The 20,804-nt window shown below is 38.9% G+C and overlaps 1 pseudogene; it reads right to left on the bottom strand.

Moving 5' to 3' along the window:
- Positions 1 to 20,804, bottom strand: part of LOC139043188 (sodium/hydrogen exchanger 9B2-like) — a 42,061-nt pseudogene that overhangs the window by 10,014 nt on the left and 11,243 nt on the right.

Here is a 20,804-nt window from a genome sequence, read left to right as displayed (position 1 = left end):
GTAACTTCAAAACTAAAATGAATCTGTTTATAAAGAAAATAGAGGGGCTGGCCCCGTGGTGTGGTAGTTAAGTTTGGCACACTCCACTTTGGTGGCCCAGGTTTGCAGGTTCAGATCCCAGGCGTGGACCTACACCATTCATCAGCCATGCTGTGGTGGTGACCCACATACAAAGTAGAGGAAGACTGGTGCAGATGTTAGCTCAGTGACAATCTTCCCCAAGCAAAAATAAAAAGAAGAAGATTGGCAATGGATATTAGCTCAGGGTGAATCTTCCTCAGGAAAAAAAAAAGAAAGAAAAAGGAGTCATCAAATAGGCTAAGTACAAAAGAAGACATGAGTTCAGAGGAATGAAGACTGTGGTGTCCACTGAAAGTTAAGGCCACTTTACCTATCTGTATGCACCATTAGTAAGAATCTTCAACAATGGAAATCACTTTCCATTATGGACAAAAAGAGAAAGTTAAGAGAAACAGAAGTTTCATCATGAGTTAAATATCTACTTAAGCTGACACTTCTCTTCTTAGAGAGAAGATTTCAAGATTCAGAAGATTGAAAATATATCAAGAAAAACATCCTGTAGCTGTTAAAGTCATCAGAAGAAGCACTGCATTTGAAAACAGATGAAAAATATAGATGAAAAAGGCCTTAAAAAAGTGAGTGCATTTGAATACAATAATGGCAAGATTACAAGGAAAACCAAGCAGGAAAGTATGAGATAATGTCAGAAAACTACAGGCGCAAACAAAATTTTATAAAATATTGTAGCTTGTCAAAGCATAATTCAACAACAATATAGCTACAGCAGTGAGTTTACAAGTGTTTTATTTCCATTTTCCCACATAATAGCCACAATAATTCTTTAGTGATTATTATTATTTTTCTCAGTGTACAGTTGAGGAAACTGAGTATTAGAGAAGGTAAGTGACTTGCTTGGGATTACACATCTAGACAGTAGAATCTCTGGGACTGGAATCCCAATTTCCATAGATTAAATTTTATGCTCTTTTTATTACATTGTGCTGCTCAGAGATAGTCATAAAAATTATTAGTGTGTTCTAAGCACTTTGCCTTATATAGATTATTTCACTTAATCCTCCACTCTATGAAGTTGTTGCTATTATCATTCCCCACTTGAGAGATATGGAAATCGAAGACTGAGAAGTCAGATACTTTGTACATGGGCATACAGCTACTCAGGTGTAGGGCTGAGCTTAACCCAGGAAGTCTGAGTGCTCAGACCCTATGCTACACCATGGAACAAGGAGGAAAAGCAGTCCAAAACCTGGACTCATTGGTTTGGTGCCTCCAGAAGTAGGGACTTGCCTGAGTACTAAATTAGAAAAGATATGGAGAGTGTCTGCCACATAAGTGATTCAATGAAGGTTTTTTTACCCTGTCTTTAGGAAATCATTTTCATATACTCAAACAGTGTGTTTTCATCCTGGCTCTGCCACTTATTAGCTTGGTGACCTTAGGCACTCTATCTACTATCTCTAGGCCTTGGTATCCTCATTTGTAAAATGGGTCTCGTATCTACCTCTCAAGGTTATTGCAAAGAATAAATGAGATAACATAGGTAAGATTTCACTAGGAAAGGAATCTTTAAGAAAAAATAAACTGAGGAAAGGTCATAATAAGAGATTGATAGATCGGACCACGTGAAACTATAAGATATTTGTGTGTTAAAAATGAACAATAAAAAAAGGCACAAAGGGCTAATATCATATATATAATCAGTACATTCAACTTTAGGAGATAATGGACAAAAAACCTATCAAAGAAAAAGAAAAAATACAAATAGCTAAATATATGAAAAAGCATTCAATTTTATTGTTAAGCAAGGAGGCATAAAACAAAAAAAGATACCACTTTTGACTATCAGTAAGGATAAAAATTAAAAACAATAATATTCTAAGGCAGTGTTTCACAAAGTGTGGTCCCCAGGGAAGCAGCATCAGCATCACCTGGTAACTGATCAGAAGTACACATTCTCAGGCCCCACCGTAGTCTAACTAAATCAGAAATTCGGGAGTGGGGTCCACAAGTCCAATTTAACAAGACTTCCAGGTGGTGCTAAAGTTGGATAAACATTATTCTAAGCTGATGACGATGTAATGATATAGGTACCTCACATATTACTGGTGGAAAAGTAAATGGATACAACTCTAGAAAGCAACCAGTTTGGTAATACGTGTCAAAAACCTAAAAATGTTCATGTTATTTGACCCAAAAAATTTAGCATTAAGAATCTGCCCTAAGGAAACGATATTGGATTTCAGCATAATTTAAAATAGCAGAGACTGGTTTTAAAAAGCTTATGGTGCATCCACGTGTGTGTGTGTGTGTGTGTGTGTGTGTGTGTGTGTAAAGAGACATACATAGGAGATTAACCAGAGGTAAATATGAAAAAAAAAGCTGTCAGTTCTCTCTCCGGGTTTTGGGATTACATTGATCTTCTATGTAATCAGCCAGGCTGCTGGCAATTCAGGCAAAGTTATGGCAAATGCAGAAAAACAGATGATTTGTTTGGTTTATAACGGTCTTTTCTACATGACTCACATCCTCGTTTTCTGAAGAATCGTGTAACCGGAACTGGCCGGGCCCCCTCCCTTGTCTTCTGCGCGAGTGGCTCACGTCCACTTGCGGTGGGCACCCGTCTTCCCCTCGACGTCTGTTGCTAAAACTACTCTTTTATGTTCTATTCCAAATGATATGGTTCCTTTTCACTGTTTATTTTTTATCCTATCATTTATTAATTTACAAACAATCTGAAATTGCAAAGTTTGGAAGTATAATGTTTTTAATACACTTGCTATATGTTATTCGAATAGATGTCGAAACATAAAAACGTGCCCTGCACAATGATGGTATATTCTGGTCACTTTGGAGTCGATAAACCTGAGTTAAATCCCAGTGCCACTTTCTAATTTTGTGACCTTGGACATGTTATTTAAGTCCTTCTGACTTACAGTCTCTATAAAATGTAAATGGTAATATTTTTTCAAAGGTTTTTTTGATGAGAATAAATGAGAATATCCCCTCACTGGCTAGCACAGGGCCATACGGAGTGGCAATAAAAATTGATTAATTCTCTTCCCTCTTTTCACCCATGACAGTATAATATAATGAGTTGGTTGTAATTTTTGAAGACTTTTAAACAAGTGACAACAGAAAGCATTTACCTATAAAATTCAATTTGAAGAAACTTACTACAAACATATTTGAGAATTTTCCTGTTGAATAAATGAAAGGAAATAAACCAAAATAGTTTACAGAGCTGTTGGCTTTAGGTGGAGAAATTACAAATCATTTTTTCTTTCCTTTTATCTGACTTTTAAAAAATTTTTCAAAGTTCTACAATAAGCATATACCGCTTTCATACTCAGAAATCAAATAAACTTTATTCTAAACAATATTCTCTTTGGTAATTTATTTTTTTAAATGCTAAAAAAGGTTACCATTCAAAAGTGAAGGGACAGTTTGTAAAATGCTAATGTCAGGCAAGCTCCCAGATGCTCGACAAGGGTCACAGTGCACACACAGTGGCATGCCTTCACGGAGTGAAGACTGCGAGCTCTGTCCCGGACAAGGGGGCCAGAGTGCTCCGAGAGTAGTGCGCTGGTCAGCAGCCCAGGCAGGATGGAAGGCACTCAGCAGTGAGCGCTCAGCGAGGAGCCAGGGAGCTGAGATCAGACCCGAGACTGAACAGCAATGTGTGATCACCTGCCTCGGCCTGCAAGGAAAGTGAAGCCACGGAAAAGCAAATTTTGACAAGAGCAAATGTTTACAAGAGATGAGGGATGATAAGAGGACCCAATTTATACTGGGAAGTTTATGTTTTAGCTTTCCTCTTGTCAGATGTTAAGTTACGTGAAATCACAAAGGAGAATTTAATAATACGGGTGCTGCTAAGGAAAAAAAAGTAGACCTGAAATAAGCCTTACAGCCAAGCCTCCCCAGGAGGACGCAGCAGCCCTGGGCCCATGCAGTGCCTGCAGCAGGGCTCTGCAGAGCCTTGCTCCTTGCCTGCAAAGCCCAATCCACTGCGGCCTGCTTTCCTGGGGCCTCAGTCCCTTATCTACACAAGGCTCCAGGCAGCCCCACCAATTCACCCTCCTCTACAGCAAAGGGATGCCCAACTGCACATGTCTTGCCTCCCGAGAGTGAAAGCCTCCAACGGAGTGCCATGTGCCCACAGTGAAGCCCTGCCTCTACAGACCTCTGCAGAGACCGCTCACCTGCAGGGCACTGCACACCCAACCTCAGGACTGATAATCAACATATATTTTTCATGTAGTATTATTTTAAGCTGAATTATTTTCAACAGTTGTCTTTGGTTTTCCCAAATGATATATGTGTATTTAGTTTAGGTCACCCACATCTAATTTCTTCATGAAGCAGAATAGTATATGATCCTCTCAAGTTCAAATCCATAAAAATGTACCTTGAAATTAAATAAATGGCAACCAGCTAATTTCCATAATACACATAAAGGAAATGAATAATTTTAATGATCTTGAAAGTCAGTAAGAAAAACAGACAATCATAAAAAATGGGCACAGGCTTTTGAATAAACTGGCTAGTAAATATATGACAAGATGATTAGCTCCACTTGTAAAGAAATACAAATCAGATCAATAATGAGAAACATTTTTCACCTGTCAGATTAGCAAAATATCTAAAGATTGAAAGTACACAGATCAGAAAAACAGATCCTTTCACAAACTGTTGGTGGGAATATAAATTGGTACTGCTGTTTAAGAGGGCAACTCAAGGGGCTGGCTGCACGGCTGAGTGGTTAAGTTCGTGCACTCTGCTTTGGCGGCCTGGGTTCACCAGTTTGGATCCTGGGCACAGACCTACTACACACCGCTTGTCAGGCCATGTTGTGGCGGCGTCCCACATAGAAGAACTAGAATGACCTACAACTAGGATATACAACTACGTACTGGGGCTTTGGGGAGGAAAAAAAGAGGAAGATTGGCAATAGCTGTTAGCTCAGGGCCAATCTTCCTCACCAAAAAATTTTTAAAAAGCATACGTTAAAAAAAGGGCAAATTGATACTATCAAAAGTATCAATGTGCATACTCTTTCATAGAGAAATCCTATTTCTAGAAATTAATCCTATAGATACACTCAAAGATATGCTATATTTTGTTGATTTTAAGAAACACACTTTTTCATTTCTGAAATTAGGAAGTGATGTCATAGTTTAATTGGCAGCATTCTTTTTCTCTCTTGGTGGCATGTAAAATAATGGTGCTTCTTAGACTTGATAGTGTCTTAGTGGTATATGCAAGGATATTTTATTGATGCACTTTTTGTCTTGGCAGAAAATTAGAAACAATTTAAATGTCTGTTAAATTAAATTTAGGCAGGAAACTGGTTAAATAAAGTACAGTACAGCTATACAATGCAATACTCTGCAACCCTTACAAAGAATAAGGGAGGCATCATGGAAATATGACCATGATACATTTTAAGTAAAAACATCAAGTTATAGATTGGTATGTAACAGGAAAAAAGGAAGTGTATGTGTGCATTTGGGCATACGTTTGTATATGTACAGAAAATAGCTCTTATGATTAATTTTATTAACTTGATATTATGAAAGTATCTGGAAAAAAACTAATCTAATCAGAAAGTAGTCATGAGAAGAAGAACTTAAAATGAAATTCACCTTTTCACTGCTCCATCCCATGCCTGCAAGGAAAGCCATGAGCAACGTACACAGTCCTCCTGACCCAGGGAAACCAAGATACACACTGCTGAACACCGACAGCACAGACAGCCCCAAAACAAGGCACGCCCGCTTCCATACAAGTTTGTCCTTGAGGAGAAAAAACGTGGGTTAGCTCAATTATTTCATAGAACTGATTTTTAATTATTGATTTTTCCATATTCAGGACTTAGTAGAAAATAAAAATGTCTGTATCTGTGCACATAAATGCATGACATAACATTTACTTTCTTTTCCTTAACAAAAGTAGAGTTAGCATGTGTACAAACGCAGCTTCCCCGTTCAGGAACCTCAGTGAGCCTCCTCTGAAGTCATTGACGCAGAAGTCCGCAGGGCTGAACGGAGCAGCAGAAAAGAGTGTGTGGGCTTTGGAAGTGGACAAATTAGGGTTAAAATGCAAGCTCTTTCCCACCATTGGCTATGCAGTGGCCATATTACTTAGCCTCTCCAAGCTTTGTTTCCTCCTCCTTGAAAGCAGTTACATCATGGGGTTTTTGTGAAGCTTAAAGATATGATATCTCTATTATTTTTAGGTTCTCTATTTACTCTTTAATGTGATGCTCTCCAGTTCTTCTTTCTAAATCTTTGAATACCAAGAAACTCTAGGTGGCTGTAGACTGAGAGGAGTCTGTGGTGTTGATTTTTAAAATCTAAGCAATGTGCTCCTCTCTTTCGTTACTTGTCCCTGTTCAGCCTTTAAACTTCTTGATTGCTTTAGAAGGCAGCAGGTCCTTAGAAGGGTTCGACTGGAAGCGCACAGGCCCTGGCAGTGGATGAACTGAGTTCATACCCAGCTCTACGGCGTTCTAGCTACGTGACCTTGTTTAAGTCATCTCTCCCTGAGCCTCAGCAGTGAAATGGTCATATTAAAGGTATTCTCTTCATGGGTTATTGTGTGGATTGCACTAGATCAGCGCTTCCCAACAGAACGATCAGTGATGCTGGAAATTTCTATGTCTGTACTGTCTCTGGAAATGTCCTGTGTCTGCTGGAGCTGCATGTAGATAGTCGCTGCCCTGATGAGCACAGCGGGACTTTACTCAACTCACCTGTCATTTTATACACAGTAAGCAACAAAATGTAAGCCATCATTTTTCTTTGCACTTTGTTGCATAATTAGAAAATCCTTGAATTTTCTTTTATGCATTCATAAAATCTTTTACAGACTATTTTACTTGGAGTTTTTTTGCAGCACAATAAAAATTCAAATCAACATACATTCTGATAATGCAAACATTAATTTTCTTAATTAAAGTTTTACTTCAGTTAAGATTTGAATTCCATTCAAAATGCTCTGAAATCTCAAAATAACACCAATTCTTTTAGAAAAGAAAAGATTTTTATATGTTTACCTATCAGAAGAGACTAAAGAGGGTAAAGGAAAACAAACAAGCCTTTGTTTCTCATTAAGAATCACTATGTACAGTAAAGAACTTCAATCTACTCGGTGAGAAAGAGACTATATTTTAATGAAATGTTAAGGTCTATCTATTTGATAGTATTAGAATCTAAGGTATTTTGACACTAAAACCGTGGGCCCAAAGAACCATTTTATATCTTGATTTAGTTGAGTATTATGAATAATAATAAAAATAAAAAATAAATTAATTAAAAAAATAAGACTTGCGGGGCTGGCTGGGTGGCGCAGTGGTTAAGCTCGCACGTTCCACTTCGGCGGCCCATGGTTGGCCAGTTCGGATCCCAGGTGCAACCTATGCACTGCTTGTCCAGCCATGCTGTGGCAGGCGTCCCACATATAAAGTAGAGGAAGATGGGTACGGATGTTAGCTCAGGGCCAGTGTTCCTCAGCAAAAAGAGGAGGATTGGCAGCAGATGTTAGCTCAGGGCTAATCTTTCCTCAAAAAAATGAAAATAAAAATAAGACTTGCATATCCTATTAGTTTGGAATTCATGTTATTTGTTTTACAGTGCAAGCTGAAGTGTACAGAATATAAATAGGAGAAGAAAATCCCAGGACTGCATTAACATCTTCAAGGTTTAGCTGTCTTCCTAAGCCTCACAGACAGCACTGACAGAGCAGCAAGCAGTTTTAAAATGGGGGTCATTTGCTAAATCACGTCCTTCACATGGCTCTGAGGGAGTGTTCCAGAATGTTTTCCCGTGACATTTTAGAGCACGACTTTCCCACAGATGGTTTCCTTTACCTGGTCACTGCTTGGGAAGTACTGAATAAAAAATCCAAGAAGAGCCCCAGCTGCCACACCAATTACTACCTCCAAAATGCCTCTGAGGACATTAAAAACCGTGGAACCTTAGACACACATAAAAAAAAATCTTCAGTCAGAACTCTAAATCCATAAATACAAAGACTTTACTTCAATCATCACACAAAGCATCTGATTACACAGAAGGAAAAGTTTACAGATATTTCCTGCTCTCCACAGTCTTAAATATATGTGACTTAAAGTGTCTAATAAAATGGGCCTATCTTATAAGAAAGGTATGCATTATTAGAGATAAACTTCAAAATAGGCATAAACTATGATTTGTGCACTTTTTTGTACATTTACTTCAAAAAACTTTACCTAAAGGGCCTAAGAAAATATGAAAGATAAAATTCATGATTCAGAGCTAATTGGTATGATATGCATAGGCTGGGTGAGTAGACTGATCTAGTTTTCAAACAGCCATTTAATAGCCTGATTTTTTTTTGTGTGAGGAAGGTTGACCCTGACCTAACATCCGTTGCCAATCTTCCTCTTTTTACTTGAGGAAGATTGTCGCCGAGCTAACATCTGTGCCAGTCTTCCTCTATTTTATGTGGGACACCGCCACAGCATGGCTTGAAGAGCAGCGCTATGTCCGTGCCTGGGATCTGAACCCACGAATCCTGGGCCACTAAGGCAGAGCACACAAACTTAAACCATTACCCCACAGGGCTGGCCCTACGAGCCTGATTTTAAAATAACAAATGTACACTGATTTTAGTAGGTTTGATATGTATAGAATACAGGAACTTAATTTGAGAATTAAAATCAAGAATCTTTTCTTACTATGATGAGTGTAAAGGACTCATTCCTTCTTGAATGTTTATTCTAAAAGCAAACTGAAAACAAATTATTTTTGAAATTGCTCTTAGAAGAATCTTTATTTCTTACTCAGCTTCTTTGAAATAATAGAGAGGTAAGTAGAACCAATATTTTCCCCCATATCATACAGAACTTAGGAAACTTTAATTAAAAAAACTTTGTGAACACATTGTGCAGAAAATTATATTAAAGTTGCTCAAAGGGGCCGGCCCAGTGGTGCAATGGTTAAGTTCACACATTACGCTTTGGCGGCTAGGGTTTGGCAGTTTGGATCCCGGGTGCAGACATGGCACCACTTGGCAAGCCATGCTGTGGTAGGCGTCCCACATATAAAGTAGAGGAAGATGGGCAAGGATGTTAGCTCAGGGCCAGCCTTCCTCAGCAAAAAAGGGGATTGGCAGCAGATGTTAGCTCAGGGCTAATCTTCCTCAAAAAAAAAAAAAAAGTTGTTCAACACATAAAGCCCTTCTTCACACACTATTCTAAGAAAAAATGTACTAACTAGTTATTGTGGGTTTTTGTCATTGTGGTTTAGAGTACACAATATGTCACCCCAAATATGCCACTGGGGCATAAGGATTATTCTGAGTTGAAGGCAATTGAGAAGAAGCAGATATAAGAAAAGCTCTCTGCCCTCTCACTATTTGCCCAAAAGCAGGACATACATTCATAAAGGTGTCCCCTCTCCTTTTTACCAGGAAGGACAGAAGTTAATCACTGAGACAACTTGGGACACTTATGGGCCCTTATCAGCCCCAAGACAGCACCAGAGGAATTCACATCACAAACTTTGCTAAAACAAGCCCTTATCTACCGTTAGGTCCCCATATGTTTCTTTTCCCACAATTTGCTGCCTCTAGAAGCTCAAAGCTCCTTTATCTTGTGCTTCTCCACATAATTATTGTTCTTTGCTAAAATGCTGAACAAGCCCAAATTCTGACCGCTCCTTTGACTTACTCATCTTTGAGGTCTTGTGTAAGCACAATGCACACGTTAATAAACTGTTTTTCTCTTGTTAGTCTGTCTCTTGTCAGTCTGATTACAGGGCCCCAGTCAACGAACCTGGTGTGGGAAACGGTTTTTCCTCCCCTACAGTTTCAATTATCTTTTGTATTTAAAAAAATGATTACCTCTGTAGTAGTTTTATTTAGCTAGGACAGCTCTCTATTAGGTAATAGTGTGACTGTCAAAAACATTTATCTGTGATAATAGTATACGTTGCAAGATATTACAGTAAATAATTTACTATAAATGTGTAGAAAGTAACTAACCACTTTCAGTCTCCCGTATAGTAAGATTGTTTAAAAGAAAAAAAGACTTCTTGGGCCCCACCTCTGAAAATTCTGATGCAGTAAGTCTGGCCGGGCCTGGGATCCACATTTTAAAGAGGCTCCAGGTAGCTCCTATCCAGATGGTCTAAGGACTGCATTTAGTAGGGCAGGGCAGAGGGTACAGAGTATTGTCAAGTAGGAAGGTTCTTCAGGCTAGCCCCACCCCCACCCCCACCCCTCAGATTATGAAAACCCCAGCAGCCGCTCCCCACGGCCCTCCCTACCCTGCTCCTGTGTGATTTTAATGCAAACTCTGTTGCTCTAAAGCTGTGGTTTCCATTCCCAAAGATTATGATTTAAGTGGCCTAAGGTAGGGCCCACATATGAGTATTTTTAAAAAGTTCCCAGGTAATTATAGTGTGCAGCTGAGGCTGAGAACTATTGTTTTAAAGGTGTATACCAGGAAGCAGGGAGAATGTACGATTGGACAGGTACAGTAGAGTTAAAATAGAGACAAGGGTGTAGATTCGACCTAATTGGTAATAGAGAATCCTTGCTGGTGCTTGAACAAGAAAGTAAGACTATCAAAACAATGCTTTGAGAAGATTAATTCACCAGTGATACACGGTGGGGACTAGACATAAGGCAACTTCAGGGTGTGGGAAGAGGTGAAGTACTAGGTAATTGGCATACGTCAAATATAGTCATAAAATGGGAGGATAACCATGGGGCAGAGAGACTGAGAACACAAGACTTTCTAAGGTGTGTTCCCACTAAATAATCTGAAGCTAAACTTAGCCCACAATTACATTTTGTCAATAATATGAAATTGCAAATCTTATCTTCCAGTCTTGGAAACAGATTAAAAAGTGAACTTAAATGTGTGCTGTCCCAAAGGATAATAAAGGTGTTGAATAACAGTAGGGAAAAAATGCCTTAAGTTCCTGTTTTATTACTACTTAAAACAAAATATGTCTGTATCAGACAGTTATTAAGTATTAATAAGATACACATTAAAATAATTATTTCCCCTAAAATGTTAAAGACGAGAGAACAGAAACTGTCCCTCCCACTTGGACTACTTTGTCCTTTGTGCTCACTGAAACACCTGCTCACCCTCTGTGCGCAGTCTCGAAGGCTGACCCTCCCGGGTGGCTGCATGCAGAAGCTGTTCTCCTTCTTTCGACTTTGCTCTTTTGAAGCCCCCTCACGCACCTACCACAGTACTTGAGCATTTTATATTTAGAGGGTGAAGGGAGTAAAGACAAGAAGCCACTGGTTTCTCCTTAGGTATAGAACTAACTCTTGGAGTTGCTTTTTCTGTTTTAATTTGCCTTAATCAATTATCAAGGAAATATGCCACACTCACAACATCATATCTATGTCGCTAGAGCATAAGAGAACAGCACACATGAACTGATCAGTTTACCTGTGGAAAAGGCCATGCCCAAGCACGTGTTGAAGCCAGTGGTGGCCAGAATGTCATCAAAGCTGCCAGCAGCCATGAGTAAGGTCGGGACACCTTTTTCAACACCATAGCCCCCTTCCTGCAAAAGGAGCATTGAAGGCACCACCACAGCTGGAGACACAGCACCTAAGACAAAACTAAGCAGGCAGCACTTTAAATATTTATGATAGCATCTTCTTCATTATTACTATTATTAGTGAAATTATAATAACCTCCACTCTTTCAGAGGTTACACTTTAGACAATTACAGTCTTTCAAAGGCAGTGAAGTCCCAAACAGAAACACACGCACAGCTACAAGTTCTACAGAACACTTCTTCTGAGCGTGGCCATGGACAACTTGCGTTGGGACTACGCAGCCTGTCTGAAATCTGTGTTTACGGCTGGTCTGGGAGACCTAATGGGGTGAGGCCCCAGGAATCTGCCTTCTATCTAAACAAAACATCCACGGCATGAGGTTTGAAAAACACGGCCATGGACTTTTTGGATTGGAATCCAGTGATGCGAGGCCTTCTATCAGGACCTGGCATGTAAAAATCAGACAACAGATTAGAAGAGGAAGGCCATAGTGACAGTAACAGTGACACTGATAACGGCAGCAGTAGGATAGCAGAAAGCATTTATGAAGCTCACTATGTACCTAACACCATTTTAAGCACTTCACATATATTAACTAATTTAATCCTCACAACCACCCTATGAGGTAGCTACAATCATTATCTTTGTTTTGCAAATGAGGAAATGGAGGCACAAAGAGATTAGGTAATTTGCCGAAGATCACATACTGGAAAGTCAGAGCCGAGATTTGAATCTAGGCAGTATAGCTCGAGAGTGTTAACCATGAGAAGTAAGTAGTTCTTACTTCTTGCCTACTTATCAGCACCAAATTATTATTATTTTTTTTAAAGATTGGCACCTGTGCTAACATCTGTTGCCAATCTTTTCTTTTTTCTCCCCAAAACCCCCCAGTACATAGTTGTAGACTGTAGTTGTGAGTGCCTCAGGCTGTGCTATATGGGACGCCAATGCCACCTCAACATGAGCCGTGGGGCTGGCCCCAACACCAAATTCTTACCAAGTACTTTCATATTTATTTACTTCTTATGGCTCTTAAATCTTAGAAGTAGGAACCGGGGCCTGTCCCAGTGGCATAGTGGTTAAGTTCATGTGCTCTGCTTCGGCGGCCCAGAGTTTGCTGGTTCAGATCCTGGTGTGGACCTATATACTGCTCATCAAGCCATGCTGTGGTGGCATCCCACATAGAAGAACTAGAAGGATTTACAACTAGGATATACAACTATATACTGGGCCTTTGGGGAGAAAAAAAAAGAAAAGAGGAAGCTTGGGAACAGATGTTAGCTCAGGGCCAATCTTCCTCACCAAAAAAAAAAAGAAGAAGAAGAAGAAGAAGAAAGAACTAACAGCAGGAGGAAAATACAGCAGAACAGATAATCATAAGAGCCTGGTGAAAGGAGGAGGAGGCCTGTGCTAGGTGTGGATCACCGTTGAGCATTCGTTATCCTTTGTATGGACTTTGAGGAGAGATCTGGCATCTCTCACTGGCATGGAATCAGGCATAATAAAAGTCTATTACTTCCTCAATAGTTTAAATTATTATAAAACTGTCAAAGTTAGCACCTACAAAGACATACACTATATTTTGAAGTTATAATGTTTATATGCTGGTATATTAATAGTCATAATATTATGCTGGAATATCTGTATTGTATTTTCTGATGTCCTTATGAAAATATTATGCATTCACTTGTATAGCGTCAGAGAAAGTCCTAAATGTCCGTGTGTATTTTCATACGACAAAGAAAAATCATTACCCCAGTATAAATCCCCATTGCCACGGCAAACCCATTAGGAAGTGGGCAAGAAGAGCAGATGAGCATGCCTCCACAAGACAGGGACCCATGGCTAATCTTACACAGACACCCTTCAGCTTCCTCAGGGCCTGAAATATAAAAATAGACATACAAAATAACCCTCTAAAGACACACAGAGAGAATGACATTAAATGCTTTTTCTTCAGTGTTCAGACTGTCTGGATCATCCATCATGAATTTTCCAGGTAATGAGTTTTATTTAACAAACATTTCAGTGTTCTAAGTGTTTTAGAGTTGGCTTATTAGTCCTCATAGCAACCTATGACACAGGGGATAATATTATCATCATTGTTTAGATTTTCTCATCCAAAAAGGCACAAGTTAAAGCTGTTCTCCAAGATCATGAAATTAGTGAGTGGTGGAGCTTGGTTTGAGCTCGGCCAGGCTGCTTTCAGAGTCTGTGCTCATAACCTCCACACTAGCTGATCTAACCGTCTCAGTGTTGGCCATATGTATAATTTGTGGCCCCAGAATGAACCTGATGTAAAGGCAATCCTCAAGAACATTCATTCCTGCTTTCAAAAGCAAACACGAAAAAAGCACACTTTGAGACTCATTCTGTATGCTAGGCAGTTTTCTGAGCCAGCATAGTTAGTCCTAAACACTCGTATAGGGCTTTCCACACCAAAAATATGATGTCTTCTCTCTCACAACCCTTATTTATAACTATGGCCTGTATCTCTGTCAGAGAAAAGGGGAGCCTTTATTCTTGGTGCTGTCCCTAGATAGACAGTAACTCCACCTTTCTCCAAGAGAGAGTATGGGAACATCTTTTGGGGACAGTCCTGTATGAAATAAATTTCATTCTGTCGTTCTGAATGCTGTGCAAAGTGTCCACATCCATTTCCTAAAGCTCAGTCATTCTAAATACTTGCAATATTGGAAGAACAAAATTCCAAGTCAATAATTAGAAATTTATACTTCAACACCTGTGGATCAAGCCCAAGGCCAGCACGAACCAATATGACAGATAGTGCTATGCTTCTCAAAGCGGAAGACCACTTCTGCTTGATCTGTACGTTATCATTGATGACAGGGATATTTCTGATGAGAAACCCAGCAAGCAGCATGCCTGGGATGGAGAAATCAAACAAATCTTTAGTTTTCAAATACAGAAAATATTTTCAGTACTTTAGATGTAGAAGAGACTATCCCAGGATTATAATCCCAGGAACCACTTCTTTTATGCTTAGTCCTTAGATGAAATTATGTCAAACTTTTAATGAAAAAAAAAATTACAGGAGCTAAGAAAAGGCTTTAATATGCAGATAAAAATGAAAGATTAGAATAATTAATAATTCATTAATAATTGAACCTGAAAGAGAGAAACAGGATGTAGTATTTGGGTAGAAAGTATGATCAAATTCTGAATATAAAATGTTTTAATACAAGGCCCAATTCAGTCATCTCTTTGTATGCAAACAGCAGAAAGATTCTAAAATTATTTACCATGCCAGATTACTTGAAATATCAATACCTATATGGGCTCTATTTTACCTATTTTCAAACCAGATAATTTAATAAAAAACATATAACCTGCTTTGCAAAGGCTTAGAAGTGAGTTATCATGAAATAGACATTGTTCTGTCATGTCAGCTGGTGACTCTTCTTTCCTTCAGCCATTCAACATTTATCAAATGCCTTCGGTACTTTCGACACTATAGTAGGTATTAGAGATATTGCAATGAACAAAGGCTCAGTACTATCCCTCAACAAGCTTTCAGTCTATGGGGGCAACCTCAATTTTATGGAAGCATGAGGAGGCCTTATACAAGCTGAGACAAGGAAGGGTGAGTCAGCAGGGGCCAAAGAAGGGGAAGGGGAATGAAGAAGGGGCTGGAGAAGTTGAGAAGTTTCTGGGAGAAATAACAGTTTCTTCCAAGGTATGAAGGGAAAGTGTGACACATTCTGGGAACTGCAAGTAGTTGAGTGTGCCTGAGGAAGCCGGGTAGTTTGTCAGAGAATCCTGCCCTCCCTGATACCACATGCCCAGATAGGGGAAGGATTTCTCCTCAGAGACTGCAAGCCGTCCACACTCCGTTCTTCTCCAGCAGGACTCTTTTCTTACCACGTCCTTATATGGACCACACTTCAAAGGACTAAATAAATTTACTAACTTTGGGTTGTTTTATATGTAAGCTATGAGAATAGAGATGAATTACAAGTATAGCTTTTTGTGACTTGTTCCAGACACCATTAGGCAAGGAAGCATCTCTTCCAGGCATTTCTCATTGCTGCCATTTAATCTAGAAGAAGTTATGAATTCTGCAGTCATGATCTTTCTAGAATTTTTGAAAGTAAGAACCAGCCTACAATAGCTGTTTTTAAAAGAATAATAATATATTTGCTCATGATAAAATTAAACCATGACAGACAATGTAAAGTGACCAGTACATGTCCTACCCCAAGTGCAACTTTCCAGCTTCATTCCCCAAAGGTTTCCACTGTCCAGAGTTTTCTGTGCCCTTCCAGAAAGTTTCTCTACCTATTAAAGCATGCTTCTCTGTGTGTGTGTACGTGTGCTCTTTTGCACTGGACACAAATGAGAGCATGTTTAAATACCATTGTATAATCTGTTTCTTTTCCACTTAACAATATATCGTGGACATATTCCCAATGATGCACATATATATTTGCCTTGTTTTTTTTAATAGTTGGAATAGTTTCTCGTTGTGTGGAAGTACCATAATTTTTGGACTAAGTAAGGGACTTGAAGGAACTTTCCAGACTTTTCATTACAAACAGTGCTGAAATGAGCACAGTATTTATTAACTGCATGCCAGACCCTTACTCTACCCTGGTAATGCAGAGGCGAGCTACACCAACATGGGCCTTGTCCACATAGAGCTTACATATTTGTAGGTTTGTGCAAGTATATCCATAGGATAATTCTTAGCAGTGGAAATGTTAGGCTCCAGGGTACAGTGTATATCATTTTTATAGATATTAATGAATTACCAGCCAAAAATGCTGCACTAACCTTACATTTCATTAATTTGTCAACAGTTCTTTACTGAAACTTAAAATGTGAATCTAAACCAGCCCTAAATTGATTATAGCATACAACTACCTGAAATCAAAAGGAATAATAGTCTAATAAGAACTCACAAATATGTAGGAGTTTCTTTTGGAGTTTTGGAGGGGATGAAGGAGCATTTTTCATTTCTGAGATGAATGTACAAACAATTTCCCTGAGACAGTTCTGTTTGCCGATGGCCTCCGTTGATGTGGCCACCTGACTGTGATTAGGAAGGCGCCCCCTCTGGCCTCTGAGCCCCTGGGGGGGCCTTTCCCTTGGGTGTGGAGAAAAGAATACCTTCTTTGATAAGGAGTATTCTTCTTTCCTCCTTAATTTCTATTACGGAAATTTTTTAAAACATGCAAAAATTATCAATACATGGCCAATCTTATTTCATCTACTCTCAAGTTATTTTGAAGCAAATCATTATTGAAAAAAATTTCCAGCAACCCAGACCATCAGCAAAGGAAACAGTGTCCTAGGAAAGTTGTTTTCACATTCATTTTTGGAATAAAAAATGCTCCTTCATCCTCCATCTCTGGCAATTATTTCAATGAATTTTTAAAAATATGGAATAGGCAATCACCACACATGTCTGCCTTAACAAGTCTTCTTTATGGATTCAGATAATGTTTCAGTTTTAGATACTGGCCCTAATACACTAAGAGCCAGTAAACTTCTGTCACAAGCGTACCACTATAGAAAGGGATGGTAAGACACATTACGTACGTGACTTTTAAGAATGATTTCAGTGACCTCAGGAGATTTCATGTAATCACAAAGCCCAAGGATTTATCATTTTGCAACATGTGTATTTTGCTTGTTGCAATAACAGGCATGGAGTGGAAAAGAGAAGGATGAGGTGTAAAGGGCCTTTTCATGGCGTCTAGAACAGTAGTCCTCAACTTAGGTTGCATATTAGAATCACCTGGGGAGCTTTTAAAAATTCTGATACCCAGGGCTACTCCATTCAATTAGTTCAGAATCTCTGGGGTGGGTCCCAGGCATCAGCTTTTTAAAAAATTTCCCAGATGATTCCTACGTGCAGCCAGGTTTGAAAACTTATGATTTTTCTGTGGAAAGTGTGGTCTTTGAGCTTATTAGAAAGGCAGAATCTCAGGCCTCACCCCAGACCTACTGAATTAGAGTCTGCATTTTAACAAGATCCAAGGTCATTCTCTGGATAATAAAGTGTGAGAAGCTCTGACTTAGATGCAGGGGTTAGTAAACATTTTCTGTAAAGGGCCATACAAGAAACACTGCAGGCTTTGTGGGCCACATGGTGTCTGTTATAAGTTCTCAGCCCTGCCACTGTAGTATAAAAGCAGCCACAGACAATATGTAAATGAATGAGCATGAGTGTGCTCCAATAAGATCTTATTTACAAGAAGAGATGGTTTGCCAACCCTTTATCATAGCACACAGGCATATTTAGAAACAGCCCCCCTTTTGTTTTTTGGTGAGGAAGATTTGCCCTGAGCTAACATCTGTGCCAAGCTTCCCCTATTTTGTATGTGGGACGCCACCACAGCATAGCTGACAAGGGTGTAGTCCACAGCCAGGACCGGAACCCACGAACCTGGGCCACTGAAGCAGAGTGCACGGAACTCAACCACTACACCACCGGGCTGGCCTAGAAACAACCCATTGTCATAATAATTCAATTAAAAACTTTAACAAAAAGCACCCATGATAAACAATATGAATTAAGTGAAATAACTTGAATTTTACCTAAATTGAAAAATATATTGAGAAACAGTGTAGAGTAAGATGTAAATAATTCTACTTCTTTTTACATTTAGTTTCAATTGCTCACCACAAATTCACAAGAAAATAATTTTGGTCTATGTTAACCAATCCTGAGGTCCTCACTAATAGAAAAAAATTTTTACTTAGGAAATGTGTGTGGGGGGGGGGTCTGGCCCTGTGGCTGAGTGGTTAAGTTCATGCACTCTGCTTTGGCAGCCCAGGGTCTCACTGGTTCGCATCCTGTGCACTGACCTAGCACCGCTCATCAGGCCATGCTGAGGTGGTGTCCCACATAGAGGAACTGGAAGAACCGACAACTGGAATATACAACTATGTACTGGGGGGCCTTGAGGAGAAGAAGAAATAAAAATAAAAAGAAGATTGGCAACAGATGTTAGCCGAGGGCCAATCTTTTGAAATAAAAAAAGGAGATGTGTGCAAATATGCATGTGTAAAAGGTACATGGTTTTTAAATAAAACTTAATGATTTATAAATCTGTGAGAAAGGGACACAAAATGTCTTTTGTGGTATACTGAAAGTAGTACACTGAAATTTTGTAATATGGAATTTTTAAAAGAAACATTAAAGATATAATACCTAGTTTTAAGACTAATTTTTACGTGTCGTATCTGCACAGTTCTCATGGCCTCTGGAAGAATAGTTTTGTAATACATGTTGGAACTTCACTCGTTTGTCAATGATGTGAGTGACTGACAACATATTAAGCCCTGGGCTGCAGCATTTGCTGATTTCTGTATTACAGATACTTCTACCAGGGCTGATGTTAACCTACCAACCTGACGTCATTGAACGTGGAGCTGGGAACAGATGGGCAGTGACACACCGTGATATAGTATTTCCATAATCTCAAGAGGAGAGATAAGAGGAAAATGTAGTAAAATAATTAAGAAGTGATTGGTTTTGAGTATTGCTCTTGTGTTTAATGCAAGTTATTTAATTGTAAGTATATATAATTTAATTTTCAAATTGCTGTTTACCAACTGGCTCATAAAACTCATCACAATTTAACAATCAGCTTTAAGGGCCAGCACAGCAAATACAGAAATAGTTTATTCCTTTATTTCCCAAACTACTATTTTAAAAATATGATTTACTCTGAAGGACACAGGAAGTGTTTGGTACTTACCAAGAAGAGGAGGCAGTGGAGGCAACGTAGGTAACTTAATGAGCCCCAAAAGTTTCCCTCCAAAGATGGCACAATAGAACAGGATTATAATTCCAAATAGGTTTCCTCCAGGATGACATTCACTGCCAGTAATTGACCACACTACAGCCCACAGAAGAACAAGGATGGTAACTGAAATAAACCAGGAAAACTTCTATCAATAAGTTGTCATATGTCGGTTTTGATATAATCTAAAAGTTTTTAAAAATAAATACTGAATACACATACAAATATTTACAACCATGTGTAAGTTTTGAAGAACACCAGTGATATGAACAACTGGGTAATTACCAACCATCTGAAGAAATAGGATACTACCAGTGCCTTGAAGGCACCTCTGTGTTCCTCTTAATCCCATCCCCCATCGCCTTCCACACTGCTACAACTACTACCTTGAACTTTTTTCTTTTTACCATTCCCTTATTATTCTTTTTAATTTTACTATAAATATATCAGTAGTTAATAAAAAGAGAAACAATCACTATCTTTAACCTCTTCACAGGAGCATGAGAATACTTGAACAACCACACTCCCCTATTTTAGCTCTGCCTTGAATTAAACATTATCATTGTTTCTCTTCTATGTTGACGTTTGTTTAGAATTACTCAGATACTTACCTTTTTGGGGGGGCCATCATTCATTGTGGCACCTCAAACCTTTCCTCTGGGACAATCATCTGGTTACCTGAAGTATTTGCTTTAGTAGAGGCATTTCTGTTAGAATGCAAAATATGTTTCCCTGTTTCAAAAACCTTGTGTTCTACAAAATCAGACACTGAAAACAAAAAGACTTATGGGAAAAACAGAGTTGGAGCAGACGACCCAAAACTCAAAACTCAAAACTTGTGACCAAAGCACTAAAAAACAGTAACAATTCTAATACAGTATCAGCACAGTTAAATCTCTACTGACATCGCATCTAAAGTCAGTCTCTTCTTTGCAGACTTAAACCCTGGAACCACACTTCCTTTTTCCCGAGATGTAGAATCTTGAGGGCATTTGCTTTAAATAGAGAGCAGCTCCATCAAAATCTTATGCAGATTGTAGCTTATTCATCAAACAAAGGTTTGTTTGTTTTTAACTGAGGGAAAAGTGTTGGCAGCTTCTTCACCTGTACTGTCAGCTTCTTCATCCACGTGTGGTTTCATTAGATAGCTTAACATTGTGGGAAGTTTAAAAAGTCTTTGAAGCCCCTAAACCAGCAACTAACTGCCCAAAAAGAACGCACTTTCACAGAGATTTCAGCTTTTTAAAAGGTCCTCAAGTTGATAAGGCTTTATCTTTAATTGTAAGAAAACATCTATCTGATTTTTGTTTTCAATTCACTTTGTATTCACTTGCTATTGCTTGATGATGAAAAATACTAAGGTGACAGGAAAAATTATGTACAAAAATGCAAATTCCATCTGGCACTCACACAATTCCC

The sequence above is a fragment of the Equus asinus genome, unplaced genomic scaffold (assembly GCF_041296235.1).
Source record: "Equus asinus isolate D_3611 breed Donkey unplaced genomic scaffold, EquAss-T2T_v2 contig_193, whole genome shotgun sequence".
Lineage (NCBI taxonomy): Eukaryota > Metazoa > Chordata > Mammalia > Perissodactyla > Equidae > Equus > Equus asinus.
This window is presented reverse-complemented; position numbering and strand designations above follow the sequence as displayed.